Here is a 12,470-nt window from a genome sequence, read left to right as displayed (position 1 = left end):
CTTTTTTTTTCTCGTCGAACTTTCAAACTTTTATAGTGTGAAGTGTTGCGCTCTATTTTGATTAACATGCTGTAATCTGCTAATCGTGTACTATTGAATTACGATGACTCACTGCATTGTTAATTTTATTACGAAGCATTTTTTGTTATTATTAACCTGCACTGTAGCTTTGTTCATTGTTAGATTTTTTTCATTATCTGATTTCACTGTAACCCCCCTTACTCAATGCCTTCGGGCCTGTAAGGTATTTTCAATAAATAAATAAATAAATAAATAAATAAATAAATAAATAAATAAATAAATAAATAAATAAACGCGTTTAGCTGACCTCGTTTTCTGTATATGCTCAAAGTTCAGAAGCCGAGAACGCTTCCTCGAATAAGGCAATGATGATACACGTATGGAATGACTATAATAATTGATATTACAAAGCAGCAAAAACGCCGCGAGATCCTGTGCTGTGGTACATTGAAATGATAATCACCATCGCGGGGTTCTTCAAAATGCACCCATATATTGCTTATGCAACCGGACACAGTACGAAGGATTTTACGCGAAGTAGCAGAGCGTAACTGCGCAGATACTGCGACAGGCGTTTGCTTTCGTATTTAAGAGCCATGTGATGACGTGCTATTTACTAGAATAGCCAGTAATATGCTTAAGATGATTAACGACAAGAACTCAAATTATATGTTACCCATATTTAGAAGCCCCCCTCTAGGAGGCAAAGAGAAGGTTGTGATATAAAGTTAACTCTCTTTTTTCTGTCCCTCTCTCTCTGCCTAAGAAGTTAGATGCGCGGAAAACAAAGTGTAGCTTCGAGGCTTACATTATGACAACAGCCGAAGCTTCTAGCTTGAAACGAACAAAATGAAAAGCATGCTTCAGACAACCAGAGTAGTAAACAAAAGGTAGCAAACAGCGGCGGTGGACCTAAGTGTAGCCTTTAGGCGCTCCAGATAGGCGAGGCTCAAGCTTCCGGCGAAAAAGCAAGTCTCGTCCGTTGCTCCGCGCTTGATCACAGGAAGCGTGCGCGTCGCGGCTTGCCTCGGACATCTTGGCTGCATCACAAATCATTCATTAGGAGGGAATTTCCATGCATAGACGATGGCGGATGCTTCCGATGCTTATAAAACAACAACGGCATCAACAAGAGAGTGAAATTGCCAACAGAAGAAAGGCGCCGATGGGGAAAGCTGCCACCACCACGCAGCCTTGCTAGAATAACGAGGAGCGGAGCGTCAAGCCAGATGGGCTTTCTAACGCGCGTGCTTTTTTGGCAACGGTGGCTGCGAAGTCGAGTTATGGGGGGACATCTGCTACAGCTGTTCTCGCTCACCAAGACCACGCGGTGCCGCTCCCTGCACGGCGCCAAAGTGGCAAAATTATACTGCCTCGAATACATGGAAATGAGGTGCGCTGCTTTATCGTCGCGCACCTCTTTCTCGTGCTTTTCTGCTTCTCTATGCACTACCCGTTACGACGGCGTGAAGGAAAAGAAGCGGGGTTCTTACAGCAGAAACTTCATCGCACAAATTTTTTTCTCTTCCCCTCTTCTTGCAGACCCCGACATAAGCGAGGATGCAGTAGGAGGAGGGGAGGGGGATAGTGGAGGAGAGAGAGGAAAATAGTATGAGGAATGGAGGGGAGGTTAACCAGACGAGCACGTGGTTTGCTACCCCGTACTGGGGATAAGGGAATGGGGGAGTACAAGAGAGAGAGAGAGAGAGATGACTAACACTGCACGCACAAAGGAGTATGAACGGTCAGTGAGGCCGGAGTTATTTACCCTACACGAATTCAGCTCTCTGACTTCCGATTGGGGAATTGGGGCCTTTAAGTGTGCCCTGGGCGAACCATGGCGACCACTGAAGCGCTGTAAACAAGGGTTGACAATAATAATAATTGTTCGGTTGACATCCCGAAACCCCGATACGTTTATGAGGGACGCCGTAATGAAGGGCTCTGGAAGTTTCGACCATCTGGTGTTCTTTAACGGGCAGCTATATCTAAGTACACGGGCCTGAAGCATTTCACCTCCATCGAAATGCTGCCCCCGAGGCCGGAAGTTCACAGTCGGTCACCGTGGCCACTAGACCACCCTGGCGAGTAAACGCCGGTTGAAGAGCCTCCGACAGTTGCAGGGCAGTTCGGGCTGTAGGAGTATTAAGCTTATTCGAGAGCAAGAGCATGACGTCCATAAGTGACCGAAGCATGACAACAATGTCCTGGTCTATCTCGGGCAAGCCGTGGGAGACCAACGCTCTGGTAGTGGAGGAGGAGAGGATAGAAATATTTATTTCTTCTTTCCATGTTTAAAATAATTTAGGGGGATCAGAATGTCATACGCCGCCATAAGGAAGGCAGATGATTAGTAGAAGGAAGAGATGACTCAAAACAAGTTTTGAAAGTATACAAAAAAGGGCGTTCTTTCGCTGCCGTTTTCGTCCTTCCCACTTCGTTCATGGCCATCCATGGAAGCGAATAAAGAAAAGAAAGAAGGAAGGAAGCAAGGACCGAAGTGAAGTGGTGGAATGGGAGGGCGACATTTTACGGCGTCACTGTGGTACAGTTGGCGGTGACAGCGGCAGCGACCTACGTGCACGCAGGCTTCCGCTACTTGAAAGAAAACGGTGTGAGCCCAACGGGGCGCCAACGATTGCTTCGCGGACACGTCAAAGCGGTGGTTTTTGTAGCTTGCGCAGAATGTTGCTCGTTCTATGCCGACGTTCTACAGCCGTTCTCTTCGGAGCTTCTTTTGTTCCCTAGGCATTTTAACTGCGATGGTTTCTCTTTGGCCGCCCACGCACCACGGGCAATCAGGAGGAGGAAATGTGGGAAACGGGTTCTGTATATGAACTTTGACCGGTCGTTCTAGCGTGCATATTTTTTCTTTATTTCTCAAACCACCATACTGGAACAATAGAACGACCGCTTCAAAAGCAGGTTTATTCTATGCTGTTTTCTTTTTGTTGTGGATATATTACTTGATATATGGAAACTAAGAAAAGGTCGCACTCTTGTAATTCGCGCCAGGCCTTTATTTGACCTCAAACGTAAAAATAAATGCACTAGCATAGTTAGATTGATGGGCAAACGATGAATAAATTGTGCGATAGAAACACCGGCTCCACTATTTTGTGTCTTCTTTCTTTCTTCCATTCTTTTTTCTTTCTTTCTTTCTTTCTTTCTTTCTTTCTTTCTTTCTTTCTTTCTTTCTTTCTTTCTTTCTTTCTTTCTTTCTTTCTTTCTTTCTTTCTTTCTTTCTTTCTTTCTTTCTTTCTTTTTTGCTTTCTTGGCCTGAACGGCACAAGGCGACACTGAGTCTTCGGTGTCGTTGACCTGGCGGCCCTTGTTCATCGGCTCTGGAGAGGCTGCGTTGATGTGGATGTGGTTACGGTAAAAAGAATCTGAAGAAGAATTAAAAAAAAAAATTTAATATGATATAATAACTCTGTGAATAATGGCGAACCTCAAGCCACGTATATCTTTACTATGGGCAATGTACAGGGAATATAACCATAGGCCATTAGGATTAAGACACAATGGATCTTACCAGTATCCCAAGGAATGGAAAACTAGTTTTTCTCAGAAGTTGCTTCGATGACATTATGGAAGTTTGCTGCTATAAAAAAACAACCAGAGAAACAAACAAATGTACGTTGTAATTGATACAGAAAGGGTTTTTTTTTTGTGTAGGCACTGACTCTGTTTAGGAAGATTCATGAAATCGCTCAAATACAGGAAAAATTAACTATAAAATATAGAACTGTGAGAATCAGCAAGGAAAAATTATTCTACAATTATTTCAAGTGAGCCTAATTGTAAATATAATGCTGACGAATTGATCCTATTCAGACACAGCTCTGAAACAAAGCACAAAAAATTAAAATATAAATTGAGCTTATCGGTAGTTTCGTGAACTCCCCGCAAACGATGTAATAGCGTGACGTCAGCTACAAATTCGCACTTTAAGCTAGTCAGCTTTAAATCAGTCCGTATAACAGATGCAGTTAACAAGACTGTGACATCCATTTTGTAGCAGGGGTGTGGAAATGTAAACGTCGAGTTGTAGTTTACTCGAAAATTACCAACCCTCAAGGACTTTTAGGAAGGACGGCAAGGTTTAACCAGAACTTCTGTCTCTACAGTCTCTAAAATTCAAGTATCCCTCTCTCATGTAACAACAATGATTTTTTCAAGCAAGTCCCGTGCTAGTCTGATTATATCATTTCTGCGTTCTACATGCATACAAATCATCAATAATAACAATATATGAGGTTTCACGTGCCAAAACCACTTTATGATTATGATGCACGTTGTTTTGAAGGGCTCGGGAAATATATACCGCCTGGTGTTCTTTAACGGGCACTGACATCGCACAATACACGGGCCTCTAGCATTTCGCCTCCATCGAAATGCGACCGCTCCTGCCGGGATGGAACCCGCGACTTTCTGGTCAGCAGCCGAGCAGCGTAACCGCTGTACCGCCGAGGCGGACATGCATACAAATAGGAGGCATCGCGGTGTACCTCTTGTAAAAGCTTCCTCATAAGTACATAGTACATTGGTATGACTTCCTTCTTCGCCACTTGTTAAGTAATTACTCGTCTGATCAGGGAAGTGATTAAGCCTCAACAAGGCATCAACATTATAGACGTACTTTGCATTGCAATTTTGAATGAACTTGGTATTCTCTTTTAGGTTACTTACGGAACGAACAACCGGCTAAAGTTTTGGACAAAGCGCTATTGTTCACAATTTCAAGTACTTGGTATCATTGTCGTTAACAGGATTGTTCTGTAGTTGTCCTAACCTACCTGGGTCGCGAGCAGCTGCGAGCATGAATAACTTAGTCGTAATGTGCGAGAAAACCTGCAGTCAGTACAGTAACTGCACAAAAGCCTAAATTGTAAAGAAGCACAAAAACATATTGTCATATACGCCACTGCAAAGAAAAACGACATCAGTCTTTCAGCCGGGTTACCGTTCAGCTGCTATAGAACGCGCTGTATTTTGATCATTGCGGTTTGAAGTAGTAGGAGCTAGCGGACAATAAAATGTGTCAGCGGTAAATAGTTTTAGCGCTTCGTACTACTAGGCTCTGTTTAATTCGCACGTATAGGAACCATTTTGCTTTGGCCTTCGGGATTTTATTTTATGGCTACTACTAAAGACTAGTTTAAAGCGCACTCGCAGATTTCCGAAACGGGCCGAAAGTTTGTAGTAGCCCTGGATCGCTCGAATCTTTCGAGGGTCCCAGTGTGTTAAATTACGGGAGGAAAAAAAGAAGAAACAGCCCGCGTGGACAACGTGTAGTATTCACGGATTGAAACACGAAAATTCAGGGCCAATTAATGCACGTACTTTCGTTTCCAGCGTCTATAGTTCGTGTCATATAGGCATAATTTTGACTCGGACACTTACATCAGAACCAACATTACCTTTAACGGCCAGATTTGCAGCGACATGACGCATTCATTACGAACATTTGCTCACAGCAGCTATCAGACAAAAAAAAATGTCACGTTGCAATGCGGACACATGGCAAAGTACTGTAACATACAGACAGGTTAAGAGTGAATTCTGACGGGTGGTTCTGACAGAACGTTCAAACGAATGAATGGCGGCATTCGGTTTGCGCAGGATGATGGACATTTGAAGTACAATACGAAATAATGAATGCCAGAGCTCTTACTATAACCACCCGCGGGCGGGATAGTTGGTACATGCCGTATTTTCACGATTGTAGGTCGACCCATTTTATCTAAATTTGAACTCCCATGTTGGGGGGTCGACTTACAACCGAAACAGAAACCTAGCTGTGCCAGTTACGGTGGAACGATCAAGAAATCAGGGACACTGTGGCATGGTCACAACATTACGTTGGCGTTCCGACTCTCCCTGTAACATATACTCTATTGCCTAGCGTGTAAGCCGTATTCTAAGCAACGATTGGTGGATTCTTTTTTTTAAATCTTCGCCTATTGCCTCGAAGCTAGCTTCTCTGCATAGTTGTAAAACACTGTCGTGAAGCCACTTTTGCACACCGGAATCCAAGTATTTTTGTTTTGACTTTACAAAACACGTTGCGGGGCTGGTTGGTGGTACATTCTTACTGAAAATATTCCAGCGCTACATTTAACGAGAACGGGACAGAAAAGTGCGTGACAGGACGGGCGCTGACTTCAACTATGGAATCAGTGAATATGGGGTCAGTTCAGCGACTGTGTAAATAAACTTGAGTTGAATTGATTGGAATACAAGGGAAACAAGACGCAGACAAGCTGACTTGTCCGCATCTTGCGTTCCTTGTCCTTTTCTTAGTATTTGCGCCAATAAATCCAAATCTCGTGCCTGTGCCTACGCGTGCACTAGCACGGGCACCAGTGCACGACCAACAGCCCGACGATGCAGACACGTAATTCTGAAAAGACACCGACACACACAATTTCATTCGCAGGAGTAGAAGTTACGTGTGCCTGAGGTAGTTGCTGATATGAAAATTACCAACGTAACGTTCTTGTTGGAAAGGTATTTACTTTTCCAACGAGCGCCACAGCGCAGCAGGAACTACGCTGATAATCCGGAGTATCGCAGCAGCAATTACGCTACCCTTGATCTTCATTTGCAGTCAGATCCGGATCGGTGTAATTCTTCGATGGAAAGAGAGATACCTCCAAGCAAGGATATGCTAAACTTGCGCTTAGGAAGGGAGGTTGATAAGATGTAAAAGCGCTCAGTACAAGGCTTATCTGAGAGACTGGGGACACAGGCCTAATGAGAGCCCGTGCTTTCGCCCTATATGTAAATACCCGGATTCAAACCTCGATGTTTCTTTAGTCCGTGCTAAACGCCGCCACAAGCTTTGTGTTAATGCACACAGCTGAAAAAACCTTAAAGTGGACCGACCCTAATCGAAGTCTGCTATAGATACTGCACCGTTACGTGTTGAAAATGTATGGTACAGGAAAATGATGCAAAGCTCTGAATCACAGTAGTTTTTTTTGTTTGTTTTTTTCGTTGATCTAAAGCTATACTTGTCGTCCGTGAGGACAGCTGGGAGATTTACTCTCTGTACGTCCTCGGTAAGCTGGCAAATCGGAGACGTAGGGATTGCCGGCTTAGGTTCAAGAGACTATACAGTTAGTGAGATTGGAACAAACGCGCAATGTAGTTGCATACGTAAAAGTTTCAGGCGGTAGACCTGAATACTTACTTCTCAGTTCTTTCGCTAGCGAAAAGCTGAAGTAGTTGCAAAGCCGGAACCATTAATGAAAATGCCAATGAACGGGGCACAGATCGTGAAAGCGTAGTGCTAAACAAGGGAAGCCCTCAAGTGGGATACTAACATAGCAGCTCGGTAATATCAATTTACTTAAACTTGGGAAAAGTTAGTGCAGTATACTCTGAGGCCATATTCTTAAATGGTCGACTTCATTTCTTTTTTGGCGTTCGTCACGTTGAAGTAATTGTGATAACTGTGATACCGTTGATAAGTAGCAGTGTAAAACCTCAAAAGCAAAGAACTTTTGAAGATGTTTACGCAGCGCATGTCTGATTAAGCTTTCTGCGTCGGCCTTGCTTTTTTCATCGACATTGAGGCATCATTTACCACACATTAAGGTTGTGTCACTAACGGTGTTTTGCAGGCACAGTACTAATGAGGTTTGATGGTTTTTGGAGCTCATGAAACTACAGCCTCAAAAGCGAAGTGACGTCTTGAATATCTTTGATTTGGACCCACAGAAAAGTGGAAGAATCTCCTTTTTAGGGCGTTTTAGGGAGTAACCTGACCTGACCTAACCTATTTTAGAAGGATGTCAGTTTGGGCTAGTTGGTACTAAGCTTTACAGAGTGAGAGAGAAATACGGAGAGAGGCTTCGATTTGGCTTGGCATTCCGCACCAAGACGCGCACCCTGGTGTTAGAGCTAAATAAAGGTCGCAGGGGCACAGAAAACCTGACTCGGTAAAGGCAGCAATTAAATTAATGAGCGCCGACAAACGAACGCAGTCATCATTTAAGCATGCGGGGTTCGCTGAAGCTGCAAGCTTATTTCAGTTCCCAAGGCATTTCTCGAAAATGTGGATCATTACGCTGCATTCCGCACTCATCTAGCATGGTCCATACGTACGCCGCTGCTTCCGTTTCGGTGGTGCGAGTGATAAAATAGCGAAAGCGAATTTTGTCAATATTAGAAGGGAAAGAGAGAATCTAGGACGAATACATAAACAATAGGGCCTTTACCCCTTCCTCCTTCACCTCTGAATTGAGTCTCAATTGCTGAAGTGTTCGAAGCCTGGTGAAAGCCGAGCGTGCGCCGCTGTTTGCTGCGTGGTTTTTCCCATAGGAAGAACTGAGCTGCAGCGTTGAAAAGAACGCCGCTGGACGGGAAGGGGGATTAGGGATAGCGAATAAATGGCGGCTTCCGTACTGCAGCAGCGAGCATGATCGCGAAAACAATGCGACAGAAGGGCAATACGGCACTGGTCGCGCCACGCACTTGGTCGTTAATTGAAAACTGGTGGTTTGGTGGGGTGCAATGCGCATTGCGAACAAATGGTTCATCGCGTTTTTGCGCAGCTCCCTTCGCACCGGTATCACCGCTCTTCCGAGAAGCTCGGACACAGAGGAACGTGGGAAAGTGGCGAGCTGCGCATCTGGAAAATTCGCTGCTTAGCAGCTATTATCGTTCCGTATGTAAACGGGGTCGAATAATTCGGTGGGAAAACGCGCGTTTCGAGCTCTCAGAGTGGAAAATAAGCGCTCGCAAAACATCTATATGATCGTGGAAAGTTAACGATCACGTTGCATGCTTCCGAGCACGCTGTACTTACGGCTTTACGATACGCTTAATTAGCTCCCTCCGTTAATGTGTGAGTTAGTGTAATTAGTATGTTTCCATTGTCCGATATACCCGGCATAGGACTTTATCAAGAAAGTTAGAATTCATGAAGAGTTTCACTGCGTGGGAAGGTTTCTGTTACGCGCAGCTTTCCCGGCCTTTTGTTTGGCAGTGCTGCGCAGATTCTCTGTAACAGAGCCGTATGGTCAGCCATTACAATGGTCTGCGTAAATGCACACTAATGAATATAATTAACGTAGAGAAGCATAAGCATATCTATGTGTGCTTTAATAAATCGCTGTTCGGTTAGTAACACGTACATGTCGATTTCTAATCTACTATAATCTATGTGCAATGCAAGTGTAACAGAGACCACTAAGGTAGCCAAAACTTCCCGCATTATGTCTGACAAGCGTTAATTTTGCCATTAGAGCGCAACCTTCATGTTGGCCTTTCGCAAATTCGAAACGAACGGCATTCTGTAGTCAGGTGCCATTTCTGTAGTCAGGTACACGGGAAGTGCATACGCAACGCGATGTCGGGGAAATGGTAAGGCAAGCCCAAATCATGGCTCCGAGCAATGGTACACAGAGACCGCTGTTGACCGTGCATTAAGGGGAAATCGAATTTCCAGGAGTCACTAAGACCGCCAGCCACGACTTACATCATCCTTTTCGCGGAGGGGGGCATTCGTTCTTTCTGAAGCGAACACCCTCACGCGGACAGGCGGGTAAGAGGACCGCAGCCAAGTGAACGACTCCTATTGCATGCAAGAAAGGACTGCAAGCTGGCTCTGCGCCACCCTTTCCAAACACGGCACTGTAATCCAAACAGTGGAAGAACACGGAATTTCTAAAGGTCGCGTGGTTCTCCCATGCTTCTTTTTATGGTTTTCCCTCGTGCCTCTCCTTCATTCTTTTCCGATTGAAGCACAAATGAACGTATGCTTGTGGCTTCCGCTATTTTCGCAGGCTTTTCTTTCGCGCTCGAAGTAAAAGTAGCGTGGTAGCGTCGCCGCGTATGCTCGCAAAGCCAATCCGCCGATGGAACTACGGCACGCCTGCGAATATTTGATTTGGTTACCCTTTTCATCTGCGGCATAAAAAGTGACCTTCGTGGTACCTTATTGCTTATTTACGTCTGTGTGCGCGGCCACCCTCATTTTCTAAAGACAATCATGATTTAACTTCGTGACTCACTTTCCCGCTCTCTTTCTCTCGCACGACAACAAAAGCTAAGATTGCACATGCTCTTCGTTCTTTCAGTTGCTGTTTTATCATCTGCGACGAGGATAGCTTTTGTTTCTGGGTGTGTAAAACCAAGGTTATGCGTTGTAAGCATGAGAAGTTTATTGACATTTCAGTATTTGCCTTTCTTTTTGGCCTCTCTAATGCATGAATATTAAGTTAGCGCTTGCTGATCTCATTGGGTGGCGCCATATGCAGGCTTGGAAACAAGGATTACTTTGTGCGGGCTTGAGCTCGCTTTTTTCGGCGACGTGCATCCTGTTGCAGTTTTCGTCAATGACTGCCGCCTTGTTACAAATGTATTTGTTTTAATAGGAAGATTCGCTGTGATGGTGCAAAGGCGGCCATCTCAACGCTACAATTAATGTAACAAAATTATGGGCATAACAAACACGTTATACCTAATGCGTAGCGCAAGCTGTGTTCTTAAATACGGCGTAACAGTGTTAGAAAACAGACACCGTACGAAAAATGACATTGAAATATTTGTGTGAGTGCGTGTTCAAATACATGCGCATTAGTCACGGATCAACGCCTTTAGGCTCTGCACGGATTTTGTTCCCTTGTTCATTTTTATTGGACCAGTGGTACGCAGTAGGGTTTGCCCACTTTCTGTGGCCCACGCGTTTTTGTCTGCGGACAATGGACATTTCGGACATGCCCTAGCCATATGGAAAAAATATGGCTAGGGCAAACGATATGAGGAATCAGTATGGTGATTTTTGGCGTATAGGTTTACGTTTCATCGTGGTCACCGCATAAAAAGCCGTCGTTTTTACGTTTACCGTTCAACCAAAAGTGTACATTGTTCCCGAGAAGGAAACGACACGAAGATTCCTAAGTCCATTTTTAACTAAGCTCGACCTCGTTGAATTTTATTCCCCGCCGTAATCACCCAGAAGTCAATGTTAGGCATCAAGAAATCAGCGTAACACCATTAAGGTGCATATTTTTATACAGCGCTGCACTGCTGCGACGAGGAGCTAACAGCGCAATCTGTGACGTAAGACAAGACGCTAAATAGGGCGTTGCGCTTCATATCGCGTGATACCGCTGGAGGTATTCACACTTATTAAACACAATTTGAATGACAGGTGACAGAAGCAGAAAAGTTGAACTATAGTTCTGTGTTACTATAGAAATATTTTTTGGACTATCCACATTGACGCTGACGGGACACAATATTATTTCATACGGCTCGTTGCGCGGGCAGCACTAACTCGATGCAATAAAGCTACTCGTGCTTAATGAATTGTATGCATACCTCTGGCTACGTCTGCGTCTAATGAGGCCATTGTTTTATACAATGATAATATTACATACCACACTGAGCGCTCAGCCATATCTCTTAGCCAAGAAATTACTGCCATCAAGACTTCGCCGAGGTGACGCTACCGTTCTGTGTAGATTATGGCTGGGCGTCGCGTTTACACATGCGTATGCATTCGGCATAGGGATGGCCGACACCACCGCTTGTGAACACTGCCGCGACGAAGAAACAATTCGACATGTTATGTGTGACTGTCCGAAGTATAGCACACAGAGACAATCTCTTTACCATGCTCTCAACAAGTTAGACGACCAGCCTCTATGAGAAGAAAGATTACTGCGCCATCGCCCGGACATAACGTCGCAGAAGAAGGCTTTACAAGCACTACTAGCCTTCCTGCGATCCACTGGCCTGTCAGAGTGCCTCTGAGCGGAACGCTCTCGTGTGTGTGTGTGGTTGTGATTGTTTCTTTTTCGTATTATTTATTTTCTCTCTCTCTCTCTCTCTCTCGCTTTCAATCCCCTATTCCCCAACCCCAGTGCAGGGTAGCATAGCGGATACAAACTTCTGGTTAACCTCCCTGCCTTCCTCCGCTATTTCTCTCTCTCTTGAGGCTTTGTTTTCGTTGACCTTTTTTTTTTTCGTTTTCTTTCATAGCGTTTCCAATAAAGTTTTGCCTGTATACTAAATGAAGTATTTTAGCCCGTCGTCAACGTTTCAACATTGTTTCAACGCAACTTAACGCAGTTCTTAAACGATGAAAAAATGTCGAAGCTTGCACTAAGTCGCGCAAGGCTTGAAACAGTGAAGTTCGACAATTATGAATTCTATAATCTGGTTGCTTCTAGGTTGTTGCAAGGCTTTAGCTACGTGATGCTAGGGTATTTCTTGGTTCCTTCTCACCACAGAGAGGCTCGAGTTAAATCACAGACTGTCACAGACATTACACGGATGTCGAAACTCCAGAGACGGACACTCACGCTGAAACCGAGCGTTCGCACTTCCCATAGATCTATGGGCCCGTCGTCGTTTGCGTAGAGCTTCCATCGCTTCGAGATTTACTCGCAGCCGCAGTCGCCATTTCCCGTTCTCTAGTATTCTCTCGT

Source organism: Rhipicephalus sanguineus, chromosome 5 (assembly GCF_013339695.2).
Source record: "Rhipicephalus sanguineus isolate Rsan-2018 chromosome 5, BIME_Rsan_1.4, whole genome shotgun sequence".
NCBI classification, from domain to species: Eukaryota; Metazoa; Arthropoda; class Arachnida; order Ixodida; family Ixodidae; genus Rhipicephalus; species Rhipicephalus sanguineus.
The sequence above is the reverse complement of the archived record's forward strand: the minus strand, read 5'-3'. Positions refer to the sequence as shown.